This window comes from Pezoporus occidentalis, unplaced genomic scaffold, assembly GCF_034315485.1.
Source record: "Pezoporus occidentalis ecotype Australia unplaced genomic scaffold, CSIRO_AGI_Poc_V1 ctg290, whole genome shotgun sequence".
NCBI classification, from domain to species: Eukaryota; Metazoa; Chordata; class Aves; order Psittaciformes; family Psittacidae; genus Pezoporus; species Pezoporus occidentalis.
In genome coordinates, this window is record NW_026914830.1 from 74,956 (window position 1) to 86,640 (window position 11,685).

Sequence of the window (11,685 nt, forward strand, 5' to 3'; positions counted from 1 at the left end):
CGGTGCAGGCGGGGCAGGGAGCGGTGCTGGGGTTTGGGTCCTGCCTCATTTGAAGTGTCTGCCCCTTCCTTTGCTCCCGGTTTCACCCTGGTTTGGCTCTGGGCTGGCTCCAGGATGGGTTAATCTGTCAAAACTCAAACCCACCCAGACAATGAAGGATGTCGGAGCTCTGCCTCCTCTCCCCTCCTGCAACTGGGGTTTGAAAACAATAGCGCTGGTCTGACAGACCTGGTTTCATTCTCTGGGGAGATTGCAGGCTTGGTTGCTGGAGATAACCGAGTTTACGTGGAAGGCTCCAGCTCTGCAGAGGGCTCAGTTTGCTATCGTGGTGTTAAAAATTAGCACAGCACGTGTGCTGCTCGGGTCCCATGAGGGATGCTGCAAAAGGCAGTGGGGCTGTGGTGATGGACATCCCTGCCAGGGGCAGCCTGTCCTTTGCCCACCCTCCTAAAGCACAGAGCCTCTGGGTGCTGCCTCAGAGGGTGGGATGGGAAGGGGATGGAGCTGTGTCTGTGGGGAGCTCCCTTTGAGTCACCCCGTTGCTGTGGCTACGGATGATGCTCGGCATCCTTTCCAGCTGTCCGTCTGCAGGACTCACATCTGTGCTCGTGGAGAGGTGCGTGGCCAATGGGTTGGTGCTCAGGGCACCTATTGCTTGTTGGAGGTGCTGAGGATGCTTTGCCTGGCAGGAGTCACAGCCCAGCCCCAGAACGTGGGCTTGCCCTGGGTTTGCTGTGCACAGGCACCAAGCAGATCCAGGTTTCCAGGCCCTTCTTTACCTGCCCTCTGCCTTCCAGGAGGGAGCTCTAATCAGGTGTAGATAACAGCCCTGAGAGCTGCAGCCCTGTTATCCCCATCTCTGCAGATGTGTTTTATTGTCTTGGGAGGAGATGGCAAATGTCAATGGAGGGAGCACGATGCACCCTGTGGCGCCCACCACGGCTGCAGTTGTAGGGCAGGCTCCTTGTGCTCTGTGCTCATCACCCCTCTTCTCCCTTATGCCTTAGCACAAGAATGTTGCTGGGGACCAAAGCTCCTTCCTGGGTACCTAAAGCAACCCTGCAGCTTTCCCTAGGTGATGCCTGTATCCAAAGACCAACACTGGGAGCTGGGGTCTTGGTGAATGAGGACAAGTAAGGGGGGAACATGAAAACGAACCACACTGGAGGAGCTTCTGCTGGCTCTGATGAGCCATGGGAGCGTCTCAGGACCGGGGTGCTGGTTTAGGAAGGGCTGCGTCACTGTGTTTGCATTCCTCGGTGAAGCAGGGCTCTGGAACGCAGCTGGGTCTGTCAGTCTTTTGATGCTGTCCCATCCAAAAAGCCCTGAACCTGCTGGCTTAGCTACCCAGCTCTGGCTCCCTGCCTGCTGCCCTCCCGAAGGCTGCCTGGAAGGTGCAGACGTGGGCAGAATGAGCCCTTACATCTGTCATAACCTTACTGCAGTGGCAAAAAGGAGCAAAATAAGACCTGCTCTAGTGGAAGGGGTCCCTGCCCATGGCAGGGGTTGGAGCTGGATGAGCTTTAAGGTCCCTTCCAACACAACCCAGGCTGGGATTCTGTGATTCTGGTCACTTTGGTGCTGTTGGAGCTTGAAGGAGCAGGGACCCCCACCACAGCTGACACCAGGGGCTGAGAGCTGGCTGTGTGTTGGTATCTCAGTGGGCTGTCTGGAAGGTCTCCTCTGTTTTGGGGAGGTCCTGACGGCCGGAGGGGCAACACAAAATGGAACTGTTGGTTTCTCCAAGCTTTCCCGAGCCCGGGCAGTGATTGCAGCAGGTCCCTGCTTTCGAGGAACATCAGTGGGTGGCAATAGGACCATAGAATGAACCAGGGTGGGAAAAGGCTTTAAGATGACCAAGTCCAACCATTCCCCAGCAGTGCTAAGGCCACCACTGCCCCATGGCACTGAGGGTGTGTGAACACTTGCAGGGACGGTGACTCCAGCCCTGCCCTGGGCAGCCTGTTCCAATGCCTGAGCACCCTCTGGGGCAGGAATTGTTCCTCAGCTCCATCTAAACCCAACTCAGGCGCAGTAGGAAGGAGCCCAAGAGCTGGGCAGAGGTGGAGAAGGGGCTGCTTTGTGCTCTGGGGCCATCCCAGCCCCCTGGCAGCTCCCCAAACCTCTTGCTGCTCCTGCAGTGCTGGCAGCCCCCAAGCCTTGGCTCCATGGGGCAGGAGGCATCGCTTGCTCTCCCTCGCCGCCATGGGGATGCCTGGCCAAGATCACAGGACAGCTTAAGGGTTTAAGCAGATAGGAGGCTTAATAGCTTGACCCCAGGACCTCTCCATCGCCTGCTTGGGGCAGCAGCTGCGGGTTTGCAGCGCGTGTGGGAACGTGTCCCGAGCTGCAGCAGTGACCTCTGCTCGCTGCAGAGACCCAGCTCCCGTGGCCAGGGCCTTGTGTGCCCCTGCAGATGGGGGTTTCCTGTCTGCTCCGGGGTGTATGAGGCTGAATGGTGCAGGGGATGTGGTTACCCCTCTGCTGGTTGGGGTAACCTCTTCTCTCCCGGGTGCCTGCAGCGTGATCCCGGCTCTGTCCTGCCATGGATGATGGGTGGGATCAACCCGCCTGCACCTCCAGCCCCAGCGAGGAGGAGCGGCCACACCGGGGTCACAGCCTCGCTGACGCTGCCTGGGATCCCCAGTACATGCTGATCCCAGGCTGCCCTAACCCCTCCTGCACCTCTCCTGCACCACTCCCTGCACGTTCCTCATGTGCTGCCTCTGATGGGAGCTTGATGCTGCCCCGGAGCTGTCGCAGGCAGCCCTGATGGGCTGGGGCTGTTGGTGGCAGCCTGGCCTCGGGGTGCCCTGTGCCAGAGGGGCTCCAAGGAAGGGGATTTGCTGCCATCTCCCCTCCTGTCTTCAGCCCGTTGTGGGGGTCCCTGTGCTGCCACCAGGCACATCCTGCATCCTCGGAGAGGGTGGGCTCGACTTTATCTCTGCAGAGCCATGGCACTCAGCATCACCATGCGCCTCAGGGAAGCCTGGCAGCCCTGCTTGTGGTGCAGCATCGTGAGGTCCCAACAGGAGCAGGTGAGCCCCAAAACCCCGTCAGGACCAAGGACCCAAACCCAAGCCCGGGAGCATCCCTGGCTGCGGGAGGGACCAGGACCCCCCGGTAACGCACCAGTGCCGGAGCCATGGGACCCGGAGCAAGGGGCCCGGCCCCGTTTCCCCCTTCCCCACGTTGTTATTTCAGGTGCTGGAGCCTCACAAACACCCGCAGGTGCCGTTTGCAGGGCCCTTCTCCCCTCGCCCCAAAACCCCCCTCTTGGGGCTCCCCAGACCTCGCACCTCTCCCCCTGTGCTCCCCGGGGGACAAGCTCCACATACACGGACCCTTGTTTGCTCGCCTCCCTCCTGACCCGAGCTGCGAACAGAGGCTGCTTTGCTGCGGGTGGAAGAGCCGGCAGCGGCCGCGTACGGCCCCGGCCACCGCGCTCCAGCCCTCCAGGGCTGCCTCTTAACCTGGAGGAGCAGCGGGTTGTTTGTGTTGCTCTTGGCAAGGCAGCCCCGGCCCTCCGAAACAGAGGTGAATGCGCGGAGGTGTGGGGCGCGGGCCAGCGCGCGCTGTTTGTGTTGGACCCGTCCACGCGGGGAATTAGTTCAACCCGGCTGCTAATTGCTCCTGAAGTGCGGGGCTCCGGCACGAGGAGGATGGGGACAGCGAGCATGGACGGGGCCTCTCCTGGCTGCATCCGTCCCGCTTCAATCTGCAGGGAGCAGAGGGGTTTCGGCCAGGATCCAGCTGCTCGGGTACCCCGGGACTGAGGTGCGATGCTCTGCTGCTGGTGGAGACAGAGCAACCCCATCGCTGCCCCTGTTATCCCTCCTGGCATGGAGAGGGAGCTCCTCTGGCTGGTTAAAGCCATTCCCCTTGGCCTGTCCCTAAACTCTCCAGGTTTCCTGCAGCCCCTTCAGGCACTGGAGCTGCTCTCAGGTCTCCCCTTCAGGAGCCTTCTCTTCTCCAGGCTGCCCCAGCCCAGCTCTCTCAGCCTGGCTCCAGAGCAGAGCTGCTCCAGCCCTCGCAGCATCTCCATGGCCTCCTCTGGCCTCGCTCCAGCAGCTCCACATCCCTCTTGTGCTGCTGCCTCAGAGGATGCACCCATAACCGTGTGGTACCCGAGGGTGACGTGCAGGGAGAGGGCTCTAGGCCTGGTCAAGGGCAGAAAGCTCCACGCAGGTTAACGTGGACATGGTGCACTGGTCCTCATCTCTCTGAGGTTTAGCACTGGCTTGTTTTGAGCCTCTGGGGGCTAAACCAGGCTCCTGCCCAGCGCCTGCACCCCTGCTGTGTGCGGAGCCCTGCCCGGCTCCATGCCGTGGTCCTGCCCATGCCCTCTCCCACCACTCCCTTCCCCTGCTTCCATTTAGTAATTATCCTTTACGAGCCCAAAGGCTCATTGTCCAAATGAGGATTAAGCACCATCTGTGCAAACTTTGAGGCCATTTTGGGTGACTGGCAGGAAACGGATGACTCAGGCATTGCAACACAGATTGCTGTGATCCCTGGGGAGCAGCCCTGTTAACCCAGGCACCTCCCGGCAGCCTCGTGAGGCTCATGGCAAGGGTACGGTGGCAGGTTATGGAGGTCTGTGGTGTCCCCCCTGAACCATGAGGTGTTTCCATCTGCTGTCCCTCCTGGCTGAGCTTTGGTCCATCTGGTCCCACTGGTGGCTCCTGACTTACTGGTTCTCAGTGGGAAGGAGATGCAATGTGTGGGTGCCTTGGTGAAGTGCTGAGGTCAGGTCAGTCTGTGTCAATGTGGACCTCCCAAGACCCTCTGATGTATGAAGACAGGCTGAGAAAGTTGGGGCTGCTCAGCCTGGAGAGGAGAAGCTGCGTGGAGACCTCAGAGCAGCTTCCAGTGTCTCAAGGGGGCTATAGGGATGCTGGGGAGGGACTCTTCATTAGGGACTGTACTGATAGGACAAGGGGTAACGGGTTAAAACTGAAACAGGGGAAGTTTAGATTGGATGTAAGGAGGAAATTCTTTGCTGTAAGGGTGCTGAGGCACTGGAATGGGTTGCCCAGGGAGGTTGTGAATGCTCCATCCCTGGTGGTGTTCAAGGCCAGGTTGGACAGAGCCTTGGGTGCCATGGTTTAGTGTGAGGTGTCCCTGCCCATGGCAGGGGGGTTGGAACTGGATGATCTTAAGGTCCTTTCCAACCCTGACTATTCTATGATTCTATGTAGCCCTTTTCCCTCAAAGCGGTGTCTGAAGGGTGGTGACAGAAAGCACAGCATCCACTGATGGATACCAGGAGATGCCTTCCCATGGCAGCAAGAGAGTTGTGCTCCAAGTAGTTTCTCTCCCCATCACCTCACCTTATATGTTCCCATAGCCTATCTGGAGTGGGATGACACCCAGACTGGTTTCACCCCACTGCGGTGGTGGTGCAGGGGCCCAGGCTGCTGGCCACGCTGGCCCATCAATGAGAAGCAGTTGCCCAAGGTGGGGTTTTGAGCAGGACTCGGTGTGGGTGCAGCTGCTGCAGGGTGAAGAGGGGGATGTTCAATGCTCGTCTCCTTTCGGTACAACCCGAATGGCTGCGTGTGGGGACTTGGTGCAAAGTGTTTGGATTCCCTGCAAACCCCCTGCCCTAGGGAGCTCCAACCAGAACCTGCTTTGGTCCAGTGTCCTGAAGGAGGAAGTCAACGGGGTTTATGGTGGTTAAGGCTGGGAAGACAAAGGGAACAGGCATTCTGAAGGATGGTGATTGAGCTGATCCCATCGTTACAGGGGGTGGATCTGGTGTTCCTGAGGAGGGCAAGCACAGCTAAACCCAAGGATCTGACCAGGGGTCCCTGGGTGATGGATGTGAGGCTGATGAGTGAAGTGCTCCTGATTTCTGTTTGTAGGGCAAAAAGGGATTTCTTACTTGCAACCTTTTCCCTTTCCCCCATGTTTTTGTTGTTCCCCAGTTTCACCACAGCTTGTTTCTGGCTCGTCAGGACACTGCTGATGTGCAGGGGGTGATGCTGGAGCGAGTGAGAGCTCACATCCAAGATGATGAATGAGGCAAAGCTGGCTTCTGAGGGATGTCAGTGATAGGGAAGGAGCACCAGGAAAATGCTCCTCATTTGGGAGTGTTTCGCTCATGGGTGCTGTCCATGCCCATTGCATTGGGGTAGGAAACGGGTGTGAGATGTGTCAGCTCCCTCCTTTGCTGGGGGCCTGCCTGTATCTAAATCTGGTGTCCTGTGCATGGCTCAGGGTCTTCAGATCCTGAGAGGTGATGGCTGGGGCAGGAAACAAGTCGCCCTCAACAAGGAGCGGTGATTAAGGCAGCTTTACACCACAGGTCCAGCCTGGGCAGATACAATAACCCCAGAAGCTGGTGAAATTATTGGGCAAAGCTAAAGTAAAATGATCTGAAGACAGTGCTAAGGCAGGTGAGATTTTGCTTGGCTTAACACACAAAACAGGGAAGAAAAGGGAAGGAAGGAATTTCCCCCGTGAAAGTCTTGGCTGATTCAATTTCCAGTGACAGTCAAAGAGTTAAAGTGATCTGTTGGGAGTTATGAGTGTTTATCCAAAAGAAAAGTGGCAGGTGAAAGGGATAAAATAACACAGTTTGTAAAGCAATGCAATATGTTCGAATTAGCCGAGGATCAGAGCTGGAATTCGGGAGGTAATATCGGATAGAAGGAAATGGGAGATGGAGACAGAAATAGGATGAGGAAAAAACAGCTCGAGGTGGCTTTGCCCATATAATAAATAATGAATAAGAAAGGGGTTGGCATTATCAGGACCACTGTGAATTTGGTTATTAGAGGGGATTTTTATTGTACTTTCAGATTGAAGCTCGGGGCCTCTGCTCTATCAGGGCACAGAACAGACCCTCCAGAGCTGGGTTTGGCTGCAAAACCATGTGCAGAATCGGTTACCATTCCCAAGGACATTCCTGGGAGCAGCCATTGCCATCCCTGACTGAGTGCTGGATCCTTCCTGTTCTCCTCCAGCACTTTGGGCTCTGGGTGCTCAGCCCCATGGCAGGGCCGGGTTCTCCCCAGATCTCGATGGGCTGAGCACCTTCTCCAGCAGCCACAAACCAACTGCTCTGCATCTTCCCCAGTCAAACATTTACTCCTGCTCTTGTCTGCAAAGCACTGGGGGATCTTCATGGCAAAGGATGTGGGCAGATGGGTCTTGTCACCATGGAAGATGCAGGGGATGCTGTTGGGAAGCTGTTCTGGGGCAGGAAATAAGTAGCCCTCAATGAGGAGCTGTGATTAATGCAGCTTTACACCACAAGTAGTGCCATAGGTACAATAACCCCAGAAGTTGGTAAAGTTACTGGGCAAAGCTTAAGTGAAATGACCTGAAGACAGTGCTAAGGCAGGTGAGATTTTGCTTGGCTTAATGCACTAAACAGGGAAGAAAAGGAAAGGAAAAGGACAGAGCTTGGGCACCTCCAAAAGGGATGCTCTGAAAACCGGCGGAGCCATGCAGGAAGATTTTGAGTGGATTTGTCCCATTGCCCTCACTGCTCACCGGCTTTTATGGCCTTGGCTTCATCTGCTCTCCAGGCTGTGTCCTCACTAGTCCAGAGCTCAGCTTCCCCTGGGCTGTTTGCCCCCTTCTGAGAGGTTTCCAGCTCACGTTGGCTGAGAAACTCAAGAGAGGGCTTGGGGAAATCACAGCACCTCCACTGCCGTCTCTGCCTGCACAGGCTCCCCCATTGCCTCCTCAGACACATCTTTGTCCCGACCCCTGCAACCCTAGATGGAATGCTGTCACCTCCAGCATCTTCACCCGCTAAAGCTGTTAGGTTGGCAGCTCTGTCAAGGCCATGGTATTGGGAGATGAGCTCCTATTGAATGACTGCCTTCTCTTAACAGAGAGGGCCTTTGATGCTCATTGCGGAGACCAGCATTGAGTTCAAACCTGTGTGTGGCTTGCAGGTACTGCCGTATACACCAGCCTTCTCTAACCAAGAGAAGAGGAAAAAGCCCAAGAGTAGAGTGTAATTGATTCCTGAACCTGCAGGCAATCCAGAGCAAGGACTCCAGGGTGCAGCATCATCCCAGCACTCCGCTTTGTCGGCCTGACTTCTCCTAGCTGTGCCACTTGGAGAATGGAGGTGGCCAAGTGGCTTTATTGAGAAATAAAGACACAAAGGCCTGATTTATTTTGCATCTCATTGAGCTCTGGGGCCCTCCCAGATGTTCTGGGTTTCTTGGTGGAAATGAAACGGCTGCAGATTTTCCAGCTGGCCACAGAAAGCAGAGCACTTACACCAGGTCAAGTCCCAAGTGAGCTATCTGCAGGGCTTCCACTGCTGCTTCCCTTTGGCTGTTCTGCCTTTCCTCATGTTCATCTCCAAGTGTGTTGTGTGTGTTGTGTTTTGTTCCTTCTTTTGCTCTGTTGGTTAGTTGTTCATCCTGCTTGCCATCCATCAGACCTTGTGTCTTTCTTCTCTGGGCTTTGATGGAACAGAAGAGACGCAGCACCATCACGCCAGCTTTCACGTATGCAAGATGTCCTCTTCCATGCTCCTTCCCCACTTGTCCCTATTACCACACATCTAGGGAGGTTTGCTGATGGGCTTGGAGCAAGCCTGCCTTTTGCTCCAAAAGCAAACCATGTGGAAGGAAGCGTGGCTCATTGCTAATGAACCAAAGCATGGACGCCCTCTTCTGCCATCTGCCCATGCAGAGAGGCACCATCCCATCCTTAAAGCATCTTTTCTTGGTGGTCCTAAGCTCTGGTTTCCTGCTGTCTCCATCACTTGGCTTCCCTACATCCAGCTGGTAAATTCAAAGGGAGAACAGGAGATACAGGGAAATTACCCCCGTTGCCACTGCAGGAACATGCAAAGGGATTTGCTGTTACGTTCGCTGACGTGTCAGGGAGGGAAAGGATGCGTGCGTTAATTCCTGCCCTGCGTGAGCACTGTTAATGCCACCCATGGGGATCTAATTGCTTTGTGAGGAGGGTGGCGGGTGAGGCTGAGCATGCCCAGGAAGGGAGGATGAGATAGTTGGGAGTGATGACAGTGTTGATGGCCAGTAAAGGGCATGAGGGTGATGTGGCCAAAACAGCTGGCGACAAATATCAGCTCTGCCCATGCGCTCGGCCATGTTGGGCTCAGACCAGAGGGTGCAGAGCTGGCAGACGTGAAACCCAGACCGTGGAGGAGCTGAAGTTGAAGGTACGTGAGACACGGGGTGGGTTTTCCAGGAGGAAAGAAAGAGAGGAAGATGGTGGTGAAGTGGGGAGGTTGGGGAATGGGAGAAAAGGATGGAGTTTATCCATCCGGTGGAGCAGGGTGGGGAGGGCTTGGAAGGGATGTCCTGTTTTTGCCATGATGATCTCGAGTTGGCAGTGGGACATCCAGGAAGGTTTATGAGTGGGAGAGGCTGGGTGGAGGTGTCAGCTTGGGAGGCCTCAGGGGAGAGATGAGCTCACCAGGGACAGGGTGTCAAGGGGGCCGAGGACCAAGGGCTGAGGCTGTGGGGCTCACGGTGGGAGGGAGGCGGTGGTGCGGGTGTTATCGGATGTATGGGGGATGTCGGGGACCGGCTGAGTGGGTGGGAGCACTGGGGGACAAGGAGGACATGAACTGCTCCATCCATGGTTGGAGAGAAGCTGCCATCTGCTTGCACCTTGTTTCCACATCAGGGTGAAGCAGGTGCAGTTCCACCACCACGCTGGGAGAGGTGGTATGGGGAGAGGAGACAGTCCTTTACCTGGGGGCTGATGCTGGAGTGGGGAGGGATGGAGCTGGGAGGTTGTGGGGTGGGATCCACTGCGGGAAGAGAGGAGCCATTTGAAGGAAGGGGTTTTGGGAGGCTTGGGGCTCATTTTGTCCCATCCTGTTTCTGCAGAAATGGTTAAACTTAAACATAGTCCTAAGGGCCTGCCACCCATGGAGGCCAAAGTGAGAGAAGCCACTGGCTTTACCAGGAACCCTATGGGAAGGTGAACTTCGAGAGCTACAACTAGAGAAAGGACACGAGGTAGAGTGTTAGTGCAGGCAGACCCAGCAGCAGCCCATGCTGGAGTGAGCAGAGCCAGACCATAAGGAGCAGTGTGAGAAGGATGCAGCTGAGTGTCCCTGGCTTCAGTAAGGACAAAGGACAAGTGAAATGCATTGGCTGGGGGCAGCTGGGAGTGTGCTGGGCATCTTCAGGATGCTGGCTCCAGGGAGACCTTAGAGCATCTCCAGTGCCTAAAGGGGCTACAAGAAACCTGGAGAGGGGCTTTGGACAAGGGTCTGTAGGGACAGGCCAAGGGGAATGGCTTTAACCTGCCAGAGGGGAGACTGAGATGAGCTCTTAGGCACAAGCTCTTCCCTGGGAGGGTGCTGAGGCTCTGGGATTCTATGATCCCAGACTGGGATTCTATGGTCTGGCACCACATCCCCTGCAAATCCAGCACCCACATCACAGGGATGGAGTCAAGAGGTGGCAGGGCCCTGACTCTGCATCTACATCTTGCCCCCTCCCAGCCCAAAGACACCTTGAGACCATGGGCAAGATGCTTCCAGCAGCACACCTAGCAGCTGTGCCCCCTTGGCTATGGGCAGTGGAGGGGTGCATTGTCTTAAGCAGATGAATATCAGTGCCCTCTGGACAGGAGGAAGTCTCAGACTTCCTGAGGTCTAAGGTAAGTGGGCTCCCAATCCAGTGATGTGCTGAGTGGCTGAGCAGAAGATGAGTGAGCAATCTCCTTCTTCAATGAAGGGAAAGCAGGGATGCAGCCTGTGGACCAGACACCAGCATCTGTGTACCAGGAGGAGGGAGCAGGACAGCCTCAGTGTCCCTTTCACACTGTTAAAAGGCACCACGTGGACACCTCTCCTCCTAACTAAGGACTCTCTGGAAGAGACCCACAATGAGATGAGGTGTTTGCAGCACGGGCTGGTTTTAGGCAGCCCAGCAGAGCCTGATTGCCAGGAGAAGAAAACCCCATGGCTCATTCAGCACAAACTCGTTATTTAATGGACAAAGTAAATATGGAGAGAAGAAAAAAAGCATTTCCCACCCCCTTCTGGTGCTGAAATTTACAGTTGTGAGAAGAGCCAGAGCGCTGGGAGCCGGGGTATCTCCGGGTGACATTTGCAAGGGCTCAGCTTTCATCACAGCTTGAAAACATCCCATACGCAGAGATTATCTCCGCGCTGATCTGGATTGTCTTGTTCAGCTTTGGCCCTCATCCTAGATGGACAATGAGCAGAAAACTTGGCCAGTGGCCTGAGGGCTGTGACCTCCTCTGCATGAGCTGGGAAGAGGAGGAACAGCCTCCAAGGTACTTGAGAACTTGCAGCCTTGGGGGGACTAAAGAGATGGAGCAAAGCTTGGATCCCCCCTGTCCCCCCGAGGATTTAATGCTGCATCCTTGAGCAACCAAGCCATGGAGAGAGGCAACGGCTGCTGTGGTGGGGAGCCCTCTGTTTTCCATTGGGATGGATCAACCCATGTGGCTCATCTCGGTGCCACCCCGCCACCGGGCACCCTTTGCTGAGGGGTTTGGATGTGGGGCTGAGCAGGCAGGAGGGAGGCAGCGCTGAGGGGGATGCCTCACTGCAACCCTCCCTCGCCCTGCGCTGCTTCAAGTCAGTTGTCAGCAGCCTTCCAGCCGGATGGTGTCTGGAGACCTTCCAGCGACCACAGGCTCTCCCCCGGCCCATCACTGCCACGGCACAGACGGGATTTAACGCATGTCTGCGCG